Source organism: Pan paniscus, chromosome 23 (assembly GCF_029289425.2).
Source record: "Pan paniscus chromosome 23, NHGRI_mPanPan1-v2.0_pri, whole genome shotgun sequence".
Lineage (NCBI taxonomy): Eukaryota > Metazoa > Chordata > Mammalia > Primates > Hominidae > Pan > Pan paniscus.
In genome coordinates, this window is record NC_085927.1 from 28,719,420 (window position 1) to 28,740,582 (window position 21,163).

At 47.8% G+C, this 21,163-nt stretch overlaps 1 protein-coding gene across 2 annotated transcripts in view; it reads right to left on the bottom strand.

Annotated features, from left to right (window-relative positions):
• The window catches only part of DGCR2 (DiGeorge syndrome critical region gene 2), an 86,340-nt gene that overhangs the window by 62,999 nt on the left and 2,178 nt on the right, over positions 1–21,163 (bottom strand). The gene's annotated exons all lie outside the window — the stretch shown is intronic.

The following is a 21,163-nucleotide window of genomic DNA, read 5'->3' on the forward strand; positions in this document are numbered from 1 at the left end:
TTTGGGAGGCCAAGGCAGGTAGATTACTTAAGCCCAGGAGTTCGAGACCAGCCTGGGAAACATGGTGAAATCCCAGCTCTACTAAAAATACAAAACATAAGCCAGATGTGGTGGTGTGCATGCCTGTAGTCCCAGCTACTCAGGAGGCTGAGGTGGGAGAATCACCTCAGCCTGAGAAGTCAAGACTGCAGCGAGTCACGATCACACCACTGTACTCCAGCCTGTCTCAAAAAAACAAAACACCACCACCAACAAAAAATTGCCTGTCCTTTCTCAATATCCTCCACAGTCTCTCTGTAAAGCAGTAAGTGCAACTTCTGCCACATACAAAGTTGCTTAAAAACAGTCACCCTTGGCCAGGCGTGGTGGCTCACGCCTGTAATCCCAGCACTTTGGGAGGCCAAGGCAGGTGGATCACAAGGTCAGGAGTTCAAGACCAGCCTGGCCAAGATGGTGAAACCTTGACTCTACTAAAAATACAAAAAAATTAGCTGGGCATGGTGGCACATGTCTGTAATCCCAGCTACTCTGGAGGCTGAGGCAGAGAATTTCTTAAACCCAGGAGGCAGAGGTTGCAGTGAGCCGAGATTGTACCACTGCACTCCAGCCTGGACGACAGAGCAAGATTCTGTCTTTAAAAAAAAAAAAAGTCACCCTTGACCAGGTATGGTGGCTCATGCCTATAATCCCAGCATTTTGGGAGGCCAAGGTAGGAGGATCACTTGAGGCTAGGAGTTTGAGACCAGCCTGGACAAGGCGAAACCCTGTCCCTACTAAAATACAAACATTAGCTGGACGTGGTGGCACACACCTGTAATCCCAGCTACTCGGAAGGCTGAGACACAAGAATCGCTTGAACCGGGGAGGCAAGGTTGCAGTGAGCCAAGATCACGCTACTGCACTCCAGCCTGTACAACAGAACAAGACTCTGTCTCAAAAAAAAGAAAAAGAAAGTCACCCCTTTTCACTGATGGCTTTACAAGGTCCTGTCCCAGGCCTTCTGGTGATGACTGTCACCTTGCTGTAGCATGGCAGAGGCAGGCCAGCTCCCCTTAGCCAATGGATTGTTGACACTTTATGAAACAATCCATGCCCACAACATACCAGCCACAGTACCAACATAAGGACAGCCCCATCCTGGCTAACATGGTGAAACCCCGTCTCTACTAAAAACACAAAAAAATTAGCCGGACGTGGTGGTGGGTGCCTGTGGTCCCAGCTACTCGGGAGGCTGAGGCAGGAGAATCGCTTGAACCCAGGAGACGGAGGTTGCAGTGAGCCAAGATCGTGCCACTGCACTCCAGCCTGGGCGACAGAGCGAGACTCCGTTTAAAAAAAAAAAAAAACCTGCCACATCAGCAGTTCCTAGACTTCTTCATTCTAAGACACCTTAATACACTTAAAATTATTGAAGACCCCAAAGAGCTTTTATTTATGTGGGTTATATCTGTCAATATTTACTGTATCAGAAATTAAAACTGAGAAATTTGGCCAGACATAGTGGTTCACGTCTGTAATCCCAGCACTTTGGGAGGCCAAGGTGGTCGGAACACTTGAGGTCAGGAGTTCAAGACCAGCCTGGCCAACATGATGAAACCCTGTATCTACCAAAAAATACAAAAATCAGCCGGGTGTGGTGGCACGCTCCTGTAGTCCCGGCTACTCGGGAGGCTGAAGTGGGAGAACCACTTGAACCTCGGAGGTGGATGGTCCTTTGCAGTGAGCCGAGACTGCACCATTGTACTCCAGCCTGGGCATCAGAGCGAAACCCTGTCTCAAAAAAAAACACTTGAGAATTTTTTGAACACAAGAATCCGAAGCACCTGCTCAAAGGTTTTAACCTTTTAATAGAATTATCAAATGCTCACGATTCCACTCATAGGCATGTACTCAAGAGAATTAAAAGCAGAGACTCAAACAGATGCTGGCACACCACTGTTCCCAACAGCATTATTCATACTAGCCAAGAGGCAGAGACAACCCAAGTGGCCATGACAGATGGGAGGATAAATAAATGTGGTATAGCTCTACAAAAGAATATTATTCCACCATAAAAACAGCAGGCATGTAGTACCCCATGGGCAACCAAGTAATGGTGTATTGTGTCGCTTCAAAAGTAAATGTGGGGCCTGGCATGGTGGCTCATGCCTGTAATCCCAGCACTTTGGGAGGCCGAGGTGGGCGGATCACCTGAGGTCAAGAGTTCAAGACCACCCTGGCCAACACGGTGAAACCCCGTCTCTACCAAAAGTACAAAAATTAGCTGGGCATGGTGGCGCACACCTGTAGTTCCAACTACTTGGGAGGCTGAGGCACAAGAATCACTTGAACCAGGGAGATGGAGGTTGCAGTGAGCCAAGGTCACGCCATTGCACTCCAGCCTGGGCAACAGGAGCAAAACTGTTAAAAAAAAAAAAAAAAAAAAGTGAATGTGGGCCAGGCATGGTGGCTCACCACACTTGTCAGTAATCCTAGAACTTTGGGAGGCTGAGGCAGGTGGATTACTTGAGGCCAGGAGCTCAAGGTCAGCCTAGCCAACATAGTGAAACTCCGTGTCTACTAAAAATACAAAAATTAGCTGGGTATGGTGGCACACGCCTGTAATCCCAGCTACTTGGGAGGCTGAGGCACAAGAATTGTTTGAACCTCGGAAGCAGAGGTTGCAGTGAGCCGAGATCGCATCACTATACTCCAGCCTGGGTGAAAGAGTGAGACAAAAAATAAAAAACAAAAGTGAATGTGATCAGCCATCAGCCATAAAAAGGAAGAAAATTCTGACACATGCTACAACATGAATGAACCTGGACAACATTATGCTAAGTGAAAGAAGACAGACACAAAAGAGGCAAATAGTATATGATTTCACTCATAAGAAGTACCTACAGTAGTCAATTTAATAAGGATGGAAAGTAGAATGGTGGTTGCCAAGGACTAGGGGTGAGGAGAATAGGGAGTATTGTCTAATGGGTATAGTTTCTGTTTGGATTGACAAAAAAGTTGTGGAAGTGGGTAATGGTGCTCGTTGCATAACATTCTGCATGTTCTTAGCACTGCTGAATTAACCGTACACTTAAAAATGGTTAAAATGGGGCCGGGCGTGGTGGCTCACGCCTGTAATCCCAGCACTTTGGGAGGCTGAGGTGGGTGGATCATGAGGTCAGGCGATCAAGACCATCCTGGCTAACATGGTGAAATCCCATCTCTACTAAAAATACAAAAAATTAGCCGGGCATGGTGGCGGGCACCTGTAGTCCCAGCTACTCAGGAGGCTGAGGCAGGAGAATGGCGTGAACCCAGGAGGTGGAGCTTGCAGTGAGCCAAGACTGCACCACTGTACTCCAGCCTGGGTGACAGAGCGAGACTCCGTCTCAAAAAAAAAGGTTAAAATGGGGCTGGGCATGGTGGCTAATGCCTGTAATCCCAGAACTTTGGGAGGCTGAGACAGGAAGATCGCTTGAAGCCAGGAGTTTGAGACCACCCCAGACAACATAGTGAGACCTCATCTCCACAAAAAATAGAAAAATTTGCCAGACATGGTAGCATGCACCTATGGTCCTAGCTACTCCGAAGGCTGAGATAGGAGGATCACTTGAGCCCAGGAGGTCAGGGCTGCAGTGAGTTATGATTTGATTGTACCACTGCACTCTAGCCTTGACAACAGAGTGAGACCCTGTCTCTAAAAAAGATAAAATGGTAAATTTTATGTTACATATATCTTACCACAATTTAAAAAAGAAATGAAATACTAACACATGCTATAACATGGATGAACTGCGAAAACATAATGCTAAGTGAAAGAAGCCAGACACAAAGGACAACATATTGTATGATTCCATTAGTATGAAATATCTAGAATGGGCAAATCTATACAGACAGAAATTGCCAAAGGCTGTGGGCAGGGGAATTGGGGAGTTACTGTTTAAAAAGTATAGAGTTACTGTTTGGGATGATAAAAAAAAAAAAAGTTCTGGAAATGGGTAGTGGTGCTGGCTGCACAACATTCTGAATGTTCTTAATGCCACTGAATTGTGTACTTAAAAGTGGTAAATTGTATGTGTATTTTACCACAATAAAAAAAGTTTTTTGTTTTTTTTTTTTTTTGAGAAGGAGTCTCGCTCTGTCACCCAGGCTGGAGTGCAAGTGGCAAGATCTCGGCTCACTGCAAGCTCCACCTCCCGGGTTCATGCCCTTCTCCTGCCTCAGCCTCCCGAGTAGCTGAGATTAGGCACGCACCATCACGCCCAGCTAATTTTTTGTATTTTTAGTGGAGACAGGGTTTCACTGTGTTAGCCAGGATGGTCTTGATCTCCTGACCTCGTGATCCACCTGCCTCGGCCTCCTAAAGTGTTGGGATTACAGGCGTGAGCCACCGTGCCCGGCCAAAAAAATTCTTAAAAAAAAAAAAAAAAAAAAGGCCAGGTGCGGTGGCTCATGCCTATAATCCCAGCACTTTGAGAAGCCAAGGTGGGAGGGTCACTTGAGTCCAAGAATTCAAGACCAGCCTGGGCAACATAGCCAGACCCTGACTCTACAAATAAAATAAAATAAAAATTTTATTTTTTATTTTATTATGAGGTGAGAGTACCTCTTGAACCCAGGAGTTCAAGGTTACAGTGAGCTATGACCCAGCCACTGCAATCCATCCTGGGCAACACAGTGAGGCACTGTTCTTTCAAAAGAGAGAGAGAAAAAAGGAGAGAATCCCAAGCATACATCCCATTAGCTGTCAGAGCAATGATGTCATCACATATCAAATAGTGTCTGGAAATGCTACCTTATGCTTGTGAGGATGAGAGAAAGGCAAATGACACCTCGGTATTATCATGAAAACAGTTTTGACCTCACGGAGCCCCTAGAAGGGTCAGGGAACCCCCAGAGACCCCTGGGCTCACTTGGAGAGCTACTGCTTTGGGCTATGCAACGCCCAGGAATTAGTGGATTCATGCCCTGTAGAAACCCACGAGTCTCTGCAATACAAATTCTTTCTCTAATTCAATTTCTCCTTTGTCAGCAAGCCTTAGCCTTGTTTCAAATTACGTAAACTGAGCTGTCTCAAATTACTGTGTGAAATTTAGTATGCTGCATAAATTGTTTAGAATTGATTTCTCTTCAACATTTGCCCACAAAGAACAAGAGGGAGACAGAGTACTAGCAGAAGCACACATGTCCACAGTTACATCACTAAGAAAATCAAAACATTTCCAGCAAAGAAATGCAGGAGAAATTCCAGCCCATCTGCTCGCACTACTCACAGCCCACTAAGATAGGTCTCCACCAGAGCAGTCTGACACCCATCAGACACAGACTCCCACACCCGGGGCAGGGGACACCCATGCCCTGCTGGAGTGCCCAGAACAGAAGGTTCCAGCATCCCTGGCAGGCCTGCTCACACCTGGCAGTAAAGCCTTACTGCACATTCTGTCTTGGAAAGAGCTTGCAGCTGCTTCCCAGTGGGGCTTTCCCACAGGTCATTTCACCTTCCATACAAGTTGCTACTAGGAAAGGGAGATTTGTCCAGCACCACACTTCAAAGCAGCAGCAGCAGCAGAGGGGAGAAGGTTTGGAAGCCAAGGGCTGGCTGGGCTATTGTAACAGGCGACCACGCATCTCCAGGAGACCAGAGGTGTGGATGCTGGGTTCTGCCCTGGGCCAGCCATCTCTTCTCCAGATGCCCTCAAGAAGGGACAGAGGGCCGGGCACGGTGGCTCACGCCTGTAATCCCAGCACTTTGAGAGGCTAAGGCGGGTGGATTACCGGAGGCCAGGAATTCAAGACCAGCCTGGACAGCATGGCAAAGCCCCATCTCTACTAAAAATACAAAAATTAGCTGGGCGTGGTGGCACACACCTGTAGTCTCAGCTACTTGGGAGGCTGAGGTGGGGAGAATTGCTTGAACCTGGGAGGCAGAGGTTGCAGTGAGCCAAGATCATACAACTGCACTCCAGCCTGGGTGACAGCACGAGACTCCATCTCAAAAACTAAAAAAATAGAGAGGACAGAGACCACTGTTGATAGCACAACTAAAAGACAAAACAGAGGGCATATTGCTCAGTGACCTTCTAAATGGAGGGGTCACCTCTGTCCTGAGGCAAGAGTGAATAATAAGGGCCTTGAATGGGGCCTCAGAGATGGCCAGCATCTGAGCCACCAGGGGCCATGGGCAGGCCTCCGGCAAGCACCCATCCTGAACAGGTGCTGCCCGGTGGGGAAGGGAGCGATGCGCGCTCTGGAAGGCACACTGTACTCCGGGGACCCAGAGGGACTTCGGGACCAGATAGCTTCATGGGATGTGCTATAACTCCAGAAAGGGACGCGGCTGGCGATGGAGGAGTGCATCATCAGAACACCAACCTGCGTCAGCACAGAGAGCAGACCTGGGAGGGCAGAGCTAGGAAGTGAGGAAAGGCAGGACCTGGCATTCCAAACAGTGCACAGACCATCCCAGAACCAACTGTGATCACATCACAAACTCCCTGTCTTCTCTACAGTGCTCAAATGCCATCTGCCCTTTTATGGAGTCCAAGGGCCACCTCTAACCTTCCCGCAAAGCCCCACACCCAGGTTCTTGGGGGTCCTGGCTCACCAGTTCCTGCAGCTCTCCCCTGCAGCCCGTCTAGCCCCTTCCCCATCGCTGCCATTGCCCCGTAGCACCAGCAGGCCAGCACACAACCTCCCCACCCCTGTAGCTTCCTGGAACCACACAGGGAGACTGGCTTGGAAAGACGCCCCAGAGATCCGTTGCAAGACAAACAGCAGGCTTCAGCTCCTGGCCCGTGCAACCCTACTCAGCCTCGCCAGGCTGCTTCCTCCATCTGTAAAGCATGGAGGTGACCATCCTGCCCTGCCTATCCCTCCTGACTTCCACAGAGGTCATGAGGCCCAAAAGAGAAAATTACTCCAACAATGCTCAGCTGCTGAAGTTTCACATATGCCACCCTTAGGAACAATCCTGGGAGGTCCTCTGCAGAGGTAAATGCTCTGAGAGGGACCCACAAGGGCAAAGAGAGGATGGGAGGCAGGAACCATGGCCAGGGGTTCTGTGCAGTTTGACCTGCCACTGCGTCTCAGCAGCAGGGGGCAGTGAAGACTGCTGATACCTGGAGGCCTGAGCATCCTCTGTACTGGCAGCCACCAGGCTACAGCACCAACGATGCCAGCATCTGAACCTCAAGCCACAAGGAGCCCAGAGGCCAGCCGGCTCCTCACCCATGAGGGCCCAGAGTTCAAACGGGAACAAGACATGTGTGGCTCATGGAAAATGATGAGATTGGAAGTTTCATTAGCAAAATGTGAAGGAAGGCCTGAAGCTGTTCTATGTATTGAAACCCCCAACTAGTCCAGCCAGCTAGCTTCTCAGAGGGGCTGACCCGCCTACTCAGTGTCCCACATCAAGTTGGCAGCAGCAGAATGGGCATCAGAGGCCAGGCTGTGGGCTCTTTGACCCAAATCCCCATCCCTGAAGCCAGCAGAACCCCTGGGTGGGGCTCTGCATTCTGACTCCCTAGAGGACCAGGTCCAAACTTTCCAGTTCTGAGCCATTTCCTTCACCGAGACAGCAGTCAGCAGAGCCTCTGGGGGCTCACTGCACAAAGCCCAGGGATACCAGAGCCCCACCACCAGTCTGGCGCAGAGCCAAGGATGTACCAACATATTGTACTTTTTTTCCCTACCAGTGGCCAGTTACTAGAACAAAATATTTTATACCTGCAAACACTCCTGCTGTGGTTTTGAAATATGCCTGCAACTTCTTTGATATGGCTCCCTAAATGGCAGTAGCTCCCCAAACACATAACCACCAAACCCATTTCCAAACAGCCCCCAGGGCAAGTGGAATCTCTGAGTGAAGGCTCCACCCTCAGTCACTCCTCCCCTGGAACCTGGAGCTCCTGACTCCCCATCACCACCACTGGAGACAGGTGGCCAGCTCTCCTGAAACAGTGGAGAGGGAGTAGGGTTGCCAAGCGCTAGGGGAGTGCCAGCCACTTTCTCCCACAGCCCAAGGGGTCACAACACTGGGGAACACCACACAAGAACAAAGGGACAAGGCCTATGCTTCAGCATTTATTTCTCATAAATAACAAGCATTTTCTACCTCCAGGAGAAGAAGTGATCACCACCTGCTACCATCTATCTGTAGATGCTGTCCAACCAAAACACTGGCTCAGCTGCTCTGCCCTGTGGCTTCTCCTTAGGCAGATGTTTGGGAAAGAAGGCCCTGTTTAAAATAAGTTATCCTAGAAAAGAAGGGAAGGTCCTAAGAAAAAGGAAGGGATCATATAAGATGAAAGAAGAGAAAGGCAGGTCCACCAAACATACCTATTCCATGAGTGACGCTTTCAAAAAAAGAACAGCAACTTGCAATCAGTCCTTATTTCATGGGGGTTCAGGCAGGAGGGGCTACATACTTGGGAGTAAGACCAGGGCAGGAGGGTGGGACAGAACTGGAGCGAGAGCTATCTCGCATCTGATGTAAACATCAGCCAGCAGTTTCATCCAACACTCGCACCACATTTCGATCATAGCCACAGGATAGCGCAGCCAATTTCTCTAAGAGAAAGAACAGCTGTAGTCAAATCAGATTCCTGAATGCTCATTTTGCATGTGCCAGGCAGTATATCAAGTGCTTAGAATACATTATTATGAATCCTTAAGACAACTCATTTGCTCCTTCCATGAACACCGCCGTGTACCTCCTAGGGGCCAGGTGTTGTACAGGACACAAGTGAGAAGAGCAGGAGGAGAAACATAAGGTGTCTGCCCCCCCGAAGCTCAGATTTTACTAGGGAAGGAGAAGATCTTCGTAACCTTGGGGTAGGCAAAGATTTATTAGACAAAAACAGAAAGCATGACCATAACAAGAAAAAATGATAAATCAGACTTCTTTAAAATTAAAAAAGTCTTTGATCAAAAGCTTAGTAAAGATACACAGACCACACTGAGCACAGTAGCTCTCACTTGTAATCCCAACACTTTGGAAAGCTGAGACAGGAGGATCACTTGAGCCCAGGAGTTGGAGACCAGCTTGGGGAACACAGGGATCCAGTCTCTACAAAAATTAAAATAAAAATATTAGCCACATATGATGGTGAACACCTGTGGTCCCAGCTACTCGGTGAGGGTGAGGTGGCAGGATCACTTGAACCAGGGAGGTCAAGGCTGCAGTGAGCTGTGATCCCACCACTGTACTCCAGCCTGGGCAACAGAGAATTTATCTAAAAAAAAAAAAAAAAGATGCACAGACCAACAGAACAGAACAGAATACAGATCTCAGAAATAGACCTACACAAATGTAGTCAATGGATTCTGACAAAGGTACAAAGACAATTCAATGGAGAAAGTATAACCTTTCAACAAATGGTACTAGACAGTTGGACTCCACATATCAGAAAATGAACCTCACACTTTGGGAGGCGGAGGTGGGAGGATTGCTTGAGCCCCTGAGCAACAAAGTGAGATCTCATCTTTACAAAAAAAAAAAAAAATCAAAAAATTAGCTGGGTGTGGTTGCATGCATTTGTAGTGCCAACTACATGGGAGGCTGAGGCAGGAGGATCACTTGAACCCAGGAGGTCAAGGTCTCAGGGAGTTACGATTACACCACTGCACCTCAGCCTGGATGACAGAGCGAAACTGTCTCAAAAGGAAAAGAAAAAAAAACCTCCTTAATCATCAGGGAAATGTAAGCCAAAACCACAATAGGCTATCACCTCACCCATTAGGATAGCCAATGTCAAAAACAAACAAACAAACAAGTGTTGGCAATGATGTGAAGAAATCAGAACTCGTGTACATCGTTGGTAGGAATGTAAAATGGTACAGTCACTATGGAAGACAGCATGGAGTTTCCTTAAAAAATTAAAAATAGAATTACCATATGATCCAGCAATTCCAATTCCACTTCTGGGTACATACCCAAAATTAATTGAAGGCAAGGTCTCAAAGAGATATTCATATACCTATGCTCACAGAAGTACTACTCACAATAACTAAGAGGTGGAAGCGACCCAGGTGTACACTGAATAAACAAAATGCAGTATATGCATACAGTGGAATACAACTCAGCCTTAAAAAGAAGTTCTGACACATGCTACAACATGGATGAACCTTGAGGTAAAATAAGCCAAACATAAAAAGACAAATACTGCATGATTCTACTTATATGGAATATCTAAAGCAGTCAAACTCTTAGAAACAGGAAGTAGGACGGTGGTTGCCAGGCTGGAGAGAGAGATAAAAGGGAGGGGTAGTTACTCAATAGGTACTGAGTTTCAGTTTTGCAAGATGAAAACATTCTAGAGATCTGTTGCATAACAAGGTACATACTCTGGCACTACTGAACACTGAATGAACTGAACACTGAATTGAGTGGTTATGATGGCATATTTTACGTTATTAAAAAAAAACTGCGGTAGCAGTGGAGCCGCCTAACCCTGAAAAGCACATATAAAATACGGAGGGATTTAAAGTCCTAAGGATAATATTACAACTGAATGAAGTAACTCCTGCAAGAAAGCAAGACTAGAAATCTGACGCATCTAAAAGGAGACTGAGCCTACAGCCCAGCCATGGGCAGGCAGTTCTGCCCAGTTCCTCCCTTGTCTAACAGAGTGGGTCCAAACTTTAGTGTGATCACCACAGGGAGTTACACTCACAAAAAGCACATGTCCTATCATATGGGGTCTTTAAAGAACATTCAAAGGAAACATTTGCAGTCTGAAAGCTTCATTTCCTGCTCTTATTTCAAAACCTAAGTTGAGCACAAGATTTAACACACCAAAAACTCTATCCAAAAAATGGGGTTACAGTTAAGGTTAATGGAGCTATTACATGCCAAGTGCTGATCAGGGTGCCTGATGCTCAGAAATGGGGATGGGGTGGCGGTGATAATGATGACAGCATCAGCTAAGAACCAAGGCAGGGACTGCAGGAACAGGCTGCGGGGAAGTGTCAGCTTCCTGGGGGCATTTGTGTGGACACAGCAGGGGTGGGCCCTGAGGAGTCAGGGCTGCGGCACCTGGAGCCTGCTGAAGCTATGGGAAGAAGACAAGAAAAGCAGGGTGGGTGGGAAGGTTCACATTGAAAAGGCAGGAGGAGAGCATTAGGACAAATACCTAATGCATGCGGGGCTTAAAACCTAGATGACAGGTTGTTAGGTGCAGCAAACCACCATGGCACATGTATGCCTATGTAACAAACCTGCATGTTCTGCACATGCATCCTGGAACTTAAAGTAAAATAAAATTAAATTTAAAAAAAAAAAAAGAAAAGGCAGAAGGAGAAAGACAATGAGTAGATGGAAAAAGAGCCAGAGACTTCTCTTGAAGCTGTGCAATATCACAGCATGAACTCTATGCTGCCCAGGTTTCAAATACCCACTCCATGACTTTAAAAGCTGTGTGACTTTGGCTAAGTCACTTAGTCTCCCAAGCTCTGTTTCTCTATCTGTAAAATGAGGTTAATATGAGTAAACCTACTTCCTATAAAAAGACATCATATCTCATGCTGCAATTATAAAGCAGAAATATGCAACAGCATTAAGCTAAAATTTCATTTAACTTTTTTTGTGGGTTCTAAGCATTTTAGATCTATTTTTCTGTTAAGTAGTATGTTTTATATTCAGTTACACAAATTTTTTTCCTTTTAAAATACCTTTTCCTCATCTTTTACTTTCATGAATGTTTGTTAAGAAGTAATACATCCACACGGTTGAAAACCCACAAAGTCCGTCCATACAAAAGAAGGTAACACTCTAATAAGCCTCCCAAGCTTCTGGAAACACACAGGTAGATTTGATTGCAATCACTGTGTGGTGAGATCACAGAGGGTGGTCACCAGCTGGCCTGAATTGATCACCCAAGCCCAAAGAGACATCACAGCATCAGTGTCCACACAAGATGCTGGTGCAGTCAGAACTGTGAACACTAGCGATACCCAACTCAGTGAAAAGGTGCCCGGTTCTTAGGCAGGAGGCCCCAGGTGGTGGCGCTCCACTTAGCTCCCTCTGCCATACAGCTCTTTCATCAGCTTTTGGAATCATGGTGCAGGAGGCAAAGCATGTGGCTCAGGACAGCAGTCCTGAGTTTCCTGTTCTTGCTTCTACTTAAAAGCTAAGTGATGCCACCAGGCAAGCTAATTAACCTCTCCGGGTCTTAGCATCCTAATCTCCAAAACAGACCTACCACCTGCCTCACTGATCACCCCTCCACAATGAGTCTTGTCAGGTAAAGGGTGTGTACAACTATACCCAAACTCCCAGGCCAACCTCAGCCCCTGCTTCAGACAGCTCCCCCATATCACTGCATACCCAAAGACTATCAGAGCACGAACCCAAGCTATCGGATGGAGAGGAAACACAAAGGGTGATGGCTGGTGGAATGAGACCCTGTTAAACCAACAAGCTCACAATGTCAGCACTTGGGCCCAAATAGCCCTTGAACATCTAAACTCTTTTTTGTTTTTTTTTTGTTTTGTTTTGTTTTGTTTTGTTTTTTGTCTCCAGGAAGAAACTGAAACTGAAAAAGTGATTTGCCAAGAGTTTTGACAAAAGTACGTCAACGAAGGCTCAGGACTGTCAGAAATGAAAAATAATTATTTTTAAAATATCCAATTATTGGCTGAGCATGATGGCTCATGCCTATAATCCCAGCACTTTCAGAGACGGAGGCGGGTGGATCACCTGAGGTCAGGAGTTCAAGACCAGCCTGGCCATCATGGCGAAACCCCATCTCCACTAAAAATACAAAAATTATCTGGGCGTGGTGGCACGCACCTGTAGTCCCAGCTACTGGGGAGGCTGAGGCAGGAGAATCGCTTGAACCCGGGAGGCAGAGGTTACAGTGAGCCGAGGTCGCACCACTGCACTCCAGCCTAGGTGACACAGCAAGACTCCATCTTTTAAAAAAAAAAAAAAAAAAACCTAGGAAAATAATAAAACCGTTCAAAATTGAGATGCTTCCTTACCAATTAGTGTAATGAAAGAGGGGCTTGTTATAATACTGAGGTTACAGTAAATACCACTCTCAATATTATTTAATAAACATGGTTTCAAATCAAAACAGGTTTTTTTTTTGGTTTTGGTTTTTGAGGCAGGTCTTGCTCTGTTGCCCAGGAGTGCAGAGGCATGATCTCAGCTCACCATAACCTCTGCTCACTGGGCTCAAACGATCCTCCCACCTCAGTCCCCTCCAAGTAGCTGGGACTACAGGCGTGTGCCATCATGCCCAGCTAATTTTTGTAGTTTTTGCAGAGATGCCATATTGCCCAGGCTGGTTTAGAACTTCTGGGTTCAAGCAATCCACCCACCTCAGCCTCCCAAAGTGCTGGAATTTCAGGTGTGAACCACCCGGCCCTGCCTCAACACAGTTTTGAACCTAATTGTGTAACAATCACATGGAAGAGAGAAGAGAATTAATCCAAGTAGCTTTTGAACCCAAGAATCTTGAGTATACACCATCAATCTGAAAACACAAAGAGCTAAAAAAAATAAAATTAAATTAAATTCTACTTAATAGGTCTGCTGTTACTAGTGGTGCGAATGCAGTACTTCTGAAACTATTCTGGGTGCAGCCTACTGATGCTGTTGGGAGCCAGGGTTCTCACTGCAGAAAAAGAGAGAAACAAACATGAAACAGAGAAAGCAAGCAAGACCCTGGAACGCTGGATTAGAACTAAAGAAACAGTATGGGCCAGGCGCAGTGGCTCACACCTGTAATACCAGCACTTTGGGAGGTGGAGGTAGGCAGATCATGAGGTCAAGAGATCGAGACCATCCTGGCCAACATGGTGAAACCCCATCTTTACTAAAAATACAAAAATTAGCCGGGCGTGGTGGCGCATGCCTGTAGTTCCAGCTACTTGGGAGGCTGAGGCAGAAGAATCGCTTGAACCCGGGAGGCGGAGGTTGCAGTGAGCCGAGATCACCCCACTGCACTCCAGCCTGGCAACAGAGCGAGACTCCGTCTCAAAAAAATAAAAATAAAAAAAAAAAACAGTATGAACTTACACAGGCACAGACACATGCACGTATGCACACACCTCTTGGGCTAGACTGAAAAGATGGAGTCGCAGCATACTCTAGTAGCTAGCAATAAACACATCTACCACCAAAATCCTGCTTTCTAAATACCATCTCCCACCAAAAGGAACCAGCGCTCTGTGGGAAAATGCCCCATTCCAGTGTGGGGCAGGTAAGGTACACGATGTGCCTGGTAAAAAGGAATTTCAAGTTGATGGAAACATGTCAGAAGGCGACACGCTCCCATCCTGAAAAGGCCAGGTGAAGGGGTTTCCACTTGCCAAGTCAACCTACTGTTATGTAGGTTTGAAATATTTCCAAAGTAAAAAGATTTCTAAAAAAGAATGAGTTAGGCCAGGCACAGTGGCTCATGCCTGTAATCTCAGCACTTTGGGAGGCCAAGGCAGACAGATCACCTGAGGTTGGGAGTTTGAGACCAGCCCAGCCAACATGGCAAAATCCCATCTCTACTAAAAATACAAAAATTAGCCGGGCATGGTGGCAGACACCTGTCATCCCAGCTACTTGGGAGGTTGAGGCAGCATAATCACTTGAACCCAGGAAGTGGAGGTTGCAGTGAGCTGAGATTGCACCACTGCACTCCAGCCTGGGCAACAAAAGCAAGATTCCATTTGAGGAAAAAAAAAAAAAAAAAAAAAAGAACGAGTTAAGACAATCTTGCCCCGACCCATTCCCACCTTTCCTCTCCATCTTTTGTTACCAAAAAAAAAAAAAAAAAAAAAAAAAATGAAGTTATATATGCACTGATCTACAAAGATCTCAAAATAAGTTAAATACAAAAATTAAATAAAAAATATAATTCCACTTATGTAAAATATTCTATGTATGAATGTTAGCAAATGTGAAGAAATATCAACTTTATTTTTTCTAGATTGTCCAGACAAGATCTTCTACACCCTTGGGCTCTCTCCATGCCCCATGGCTTACCATGCTGGTCTAGCAGGCATCCTTTGCAAATAGGGTAGATGGGGAAATCCGAAGAGCTGCTCCCACTGTCAGGAGTGGCCAAGAAACCTCCAAGAGCTGCAGCAAAGGCCTGCCATGGCCCCCAACAAGCCTCTAACTCTTCCAGGTCCTCTTATTCTAAGACCATAGACAGAGTTCTGTAGGTAAACTAATCTACCTGGAGGCCCTAAGCAGCAGCCAGTGGCACCGGAGAGACCTCTGCATCAGCAGACCTAGTTTCAATGGAGCATCTGGCCCGGTCCTGTGGTCAGTCTCCTGCTGATCATCCCTGTGCTGACCTTCTGGGTCCCTCTGCTGTGACTCCTGCCCCTCATCCAGTGCCCTGGCCAGCCACAAACAATCCTCTCCACAACTATGAACTCCTAAGGAAGGTTTCCCAGAAAATGAGACTTCCCAGGCAAGGAAGAGGGCAGGGTCTACCTGGGGGACCCTTAGTCCACCATACCCACCAGAATACTGTCCTCAGTACTGTCCTGTCCAACAGTAGCAGCCAACAGCTGAAGGATGACAGACTAACCAAGGAAGACAAGCTAACCAAACTGATAGCTGTCTGCCATTTTGCCAGAGGTCAGCCAGAAGTCAGCCTACAGGGAGGGACCTGTAGGGGACAAGGGCACTAAGAACAATGACCAGCTCAGAGTGACTGAAGCAACAGCTACCCCAGGCAGAGGAGGAGGAGAAGGCCAAGAGGCAAGCATGTGCAGCCCATGCAGCCCATGCACCCAGCCAGCTCTTGACCAGAAACAAGCCCTGCACTGTGCAAACAACCCAGGGAAGGTCCAGCCACATCCTCACACAGGGCAGTCCAGTTCTCAAAGCCAGGTGCCAGCAAGTCCATCAGAGAGGCAGCTCCCTCAGCACCGGCTTGCTGGGGTCCCTCCCTCTGGGAGCCCCTCAACCCTCCACCCCAGGCTGGGCAGCTGGTGAGCTTCAGTGAGGATCCACATTAATGAGAAGCCACACTTGCTCTCACCTCTCAGCTCAGCTCCCATCACAGAAGCAAGCTCCTACCAGGGTGGGGCCCAGGCCAGCTGGCTCCACAGCCATGTCCCCTACCCCCGGATCCTGTCCTCCCAAGGCATTTTTGCAGGACTGCCACAAGGCTCTCATCCTCCTCGCCACCCCCACCAGAGGCAGCTGCAAGGCCTGCTGGCTAAAGTAGCTGTTGCTCTTTATGTCAAAATATAAATAGGCATTTGTGCATTTGTTCAATAACTGATTTCTGAGTGCCCAGTCTGTGCCTGACCAGGCCCAGGTGACAGAGCATGAATGTGACAAAGAGCAAAACGTGTATGAACAATCCTAGCCCTGTCCAAAGCACCATGGCTGTTTCGGGGGCTCTCAGCAAGTCATACGCAGTCCCTCTGATCCCATCAGAACAGCAAAGAGCACTCTCTGTGTGGCAGACACTCCTCAGAGCCACTGCACTCTGCCACCTCCTGAGGGAGCTCTCTCCCGACCAATAAGCCCTGTGCACAAACCACCTCACATTTCACATTTCAGTTCAGGGTTCCTGAACTCTATCTGTGATTAACACTAACATTTTGCCTGATGAAGAGTTTGCTTTATGTCAGACACTTTTTAGAATTTTATACTTACCCATTTTAATCCTCACAACATCTCTATAAAGCTCTGTTATGATGTCCATGTTCCAAATGAGGAAACTGAAGCAGAAGTCACAGAGTGAGCAGTAGAACAGATTGAGCCTAGGCAGTGTGGCTCTAGAGCCCATGCTCTTAAGCCACCATACCCAACTGCCTGCCATGGACCAGGATGAGAAGGCTTGATCTAATCCCAGCTGCTACTTTTACAGACAGCTCATTTGAGGCAAAACCAGACCTGAGCTTCCCCATCTCCCAGGAGGATGCCCAGAAGGTCCAGGGCATCTGGGTCCACAGGCTATTCACCCTCCAACCTAGACTTGCCCTGCCAAGCCCGCCATGTCCACACTGACAGGACACACAGCTTGGAATGGCAGGATGAGATGGACTGGCTTTGACTAAACTTCCCAGGACAACTGGTAAATCATGTCAGAAACACAAATACAGGTGTTACACAGCTATCACATAATAACCATACCCAAGCCCATGCATCACTCTGCTCAATAAACTGTTGGCCCAAAACTGGTCTCTCGGGATTACCGAGCCCACTCTGCAGACTGGCAGGGAAAGAAAGGAAAGAGGACGGTCATCAAAACCTCAGCACCCAAACATAACAGCACATAAGAGAAAATCTAATAGCATACCAAGGAAAAGACATCTAATCAGTCAAGAGCTTTCTACGGGGTCCTTAAATGTTGTCACTGATGCATTCCACTTAGAGTCAAGAAACTACTAAATGCCAATCGGGTCCTTCCTTATGCCAACAACCAAGAGAGGCAGAGGAACTCCGTGCCTGTCAAAGGCTCAGGTCCAGCAGGAGAGAGTCAATAACTAGATCACCTGCCATCAGTGTTGAGAGGATGCATGCACTACTAGATCACCTGTCATCACTGCTGAGAGGACATGCACACAAGCGGATCACCTGCCACTACTGCTAAGAGGAAACATGCATAATGAGATCACCTCCCATCACCTCCCATCACTGAGATCACCTCCCATCACTGCTAAGAGGACACCTGCACAACCAGATCACCTCCCACCATGGCTAAGAGGACACGTGCACAGCTAGATCACCTGCCCTTACTGCTAAGAGGACACACACAGATCAATCACCTCCCATTACTGCTAAGAGGATCTGTGCATAACAAGATTACCTGCCGTCACTGCTAGAAGGACACTTGCACAAACAAATCACCGGCCACCACTGCTAAGAGGATATAATCACTCAGTACTCTGGGAAGTGGGAAGGAAGGGGTGGGCAAAGTGCCCACAAGCTAGCTTGGGAAGTGGAGCAGGGAAGGCGCAGCCTAACATAGCACAAATCTTCCACAACAGCAGTCTTCATTCCTAAACCCAGAACCGCCAACTAAAACAATAACCCTGACATGCAGTGATGCCAGCTTGCCTCCACCTGGGCCAACCTGGGCTTTAACTACAGGGCTTCCTGCACCCATGAGACCTTCCCACGTGACACAGGGCTTGGCACATAGCAGGTGTTAGTGAGAACGATGGGGTGGGGTTAAGTGGGAGCAGCCTCTACTCTCTGCAATGGTTAACATGTACAAGGATAAAGGGCCATGGCGCATACAACTTATTCTCAAATGGTTCAGAAAAAAGCAATGTGTGTGAGTACACAGATATGCACATACACATGGAAGATGAGGGATAAGGCAAATAAGGTAAAATGCCAACAGTAGGGAAGCCTCAGCAAAGGATATGCAGGTGTTCTCTGCACTCATTTTACTCTTGCAACTTTTCTGTGAGTTTGAAATTATTTCCAAATAAAAGTCTTCTTTTTGTCAAGGAAAAAAAGGAAAATTCATTAGCTAGTGAAGGTAGAAAGTATATTACATCACTTTCCAACTAAACAAAATGAACCTGTTAACCCAAAAGCCAAATCTACCAGTGGACAAACTCTACAAAGTGTCACAGTACTGGCTACAGAGGAAAGCACTCCAAACTCAGGAGGATTTGGCAAGGCTAGGTGCAAGCTCACCTCTCCAGCTACTTCTGAACCTCGGTCACTTTTCCTTGTGATGAAAATATGCACTCTCTCCCTATGCACCAAACCCCTGTGCTACTTCACATGAAAGAAAACTCTGGACTCCAGCCGGGGAGAGGTGGCTCACACCTGCAATCCCGTAACTTTGGGAGGCCAAAGCAGGTGGATCACTTGAGCCCAGGAGTTTGAGACCAGCCTACATGGCCAACATGGTGAAACCCCGTCTCTACTAAAAATACAAAATTATCCCAGCATGGTGGCGTGCGCCGTAATCAAAGTTACTCTGGAGGCTGACACAGGAGAATTACTTGAACCCAGGAGGTGGAGGTTACAGTGAGCTGAGATCCCGCAACTGCACTCTAGCCTGGGTGACAGACAGAAACTCCATCTCAAACAAAAAACAAAAAACAACTCTGGACTCCAGAGCCAAGGTGCTGTGTTCACTTCTCAGCTCCCTGAGATTTGATCAGCTCAGCACAGCTGCCTACTGAAAGCAAAAGAGAAAGAACCCTGCCAGCTCCACCTGGGTCTGAACCCACGCTCTGCTGCTCACCAGCTGTGTGACCTTAGACAAGTCACTTGCCTCTCCCAGCTAGCTGTACCAACAATAGAAGGAAGACGACCTTCTAGTCCTGTACCTTACCAAGGGGCCTGGCTGAGCACAGGCCCTGTACAGGACCAACAACCAGCAGGAAGGGACCAGGGTGCACCGGCATTCAGAAGGCAATTTTTTCTCAGCTATGTATGGTGGGTTCAACCTGGATAGAGCTGTGGCTCATGATATAATTTTGTTTCACAATTAAAGCTAGAAAGAAAAACGGTTTTAGAATCAGCAGTCGATGCTGCCTTCTCTACACAGATGGAGAAAGGGCCAATGAGACAGTATCACAATCAGTGGTCCCCAAATCCCCCCACCATCTCACTGTCAGTTACCTCAGCAGTAGTCTCCAACCGTTCTTCCTCATCACACCCCCAGTGATCATAACACACATCATCAGTGGTCACATGGCCAAACACAGAAGGGATTTGGCAGAGGGTGAGTGGTTCTGTCCCTCAGACTGGAGTATCCACATGGAAAAAGATTCTGCACCCTCACCTAGAGGACCCTGGGACCTAACAGGGGACAGAGGCAGTCTGTGGCTCCACCTGGGGTTAAGGAAGCTGTTCAGAGCATAATATGAGGTACTCCTGTGGCTGGGCTGGAGACACACAGTTGGAGTGCACAGACCCCAGTCACGGGTGCATGATGGGGGGAAGGCCAGACTCCTACGATGAAATCTCATCTCAGCCTTAGCTTCATGAGTGCTCTGGATTTCAGCTTCCCCATCTTTAAATGAGGCTAAAAACAGCATCTAGCAGGGACCCCTTGAGAGTTAACATATGTTAGTGCTTAGAACAGTGTCCGGCACATGACACATCTTAAATCAAGTTCAAATGTGCACTTAAAAAAAAATTGCTGGGCATGGTACCTCAGGCCTGTAATTCCAGCACTTTGGGAGGCCAAGGCAGGTGGCTCACCAGAGGTCAGGAGTTCCAGACCAGCCCGGCCAACATGGCAAAACCCCATCTCTACTAAAAATACAAAAATTAGCCGAGCGTGGAGGCGTATGCCTGTAATCCCAGCTACTCGGGAGGCTGAGGCAGGAGAATCGCTTGAACCAAGGAGGTGGAGGTTGCAGTGGGCCAAGATCACGCTACTGCACTCCAGCCTGAGCAACAGAGCAGGACTCTGTCTCAAAAAAAAAAAAAAAAATTGGTGAAAGGTCAAGTACAGCAAGCACTTGCTGCCCCATAACTCCATGAAGGGCCTTCCACCCTGCCCTGTACCAGAGAGGAAGCCCAGGTGGCTTGGCCTCATCTTCAGGGACCCCACCAGGCAGGAGTCAGAAAACACCCTCCTGAGAAGTGGGCTCTGACTGGTACCTTCCTCATACTCAAGTATGCTTTTAAGGCCGGAATCCCCACAGAAAGAACGCAGACTAAGACCAGAGAAGCCCCAGCCTCTTGCAAGCACCAGCCAGGCAGATCCCTGCAGCACTCTCAGGAAGGACACATGGTGAATGTGTGAAGAGGCACACGCGGGCATACAAGGAACACATCAGGCCCAGAGGCCTGCCCTCCCTGCCCAGCCAAAGCCAGGAAGCCAGCTGCAGCTCCCGGGTTCTGCAGGGCAACTCAAGACGCCTCCAGGGGTAGCTGCAATGTTCTCATCTGGAGAATCATGGAATCGAAAGAATAAGTTTGCTCCCTCTACCAGATCCACCCCACCCATGCCCTACTCCGACCTCAGTGTGAGGTCTCCTGTGACACCCTCACTGCTTCACAGGTACAAAAAGATGGCCACCTCCACCCACCTCTGGGACCCCACACTCCGGGGTATTCAACACACAGGAGTGTGACAAGTGACTTACACCTGGCCTCTGTTCCACATCAGGCACTCCTAAAAGGAGGGGCTTGTTCTCGTCACTTGGATTCCCTAGGGATGGGCAGGGGGCAAGCACCCACAGGCACTTTCTCAGTTGCTGCTGGCCAGTTGGCAGGCTATGTGAAAAGGCTGGC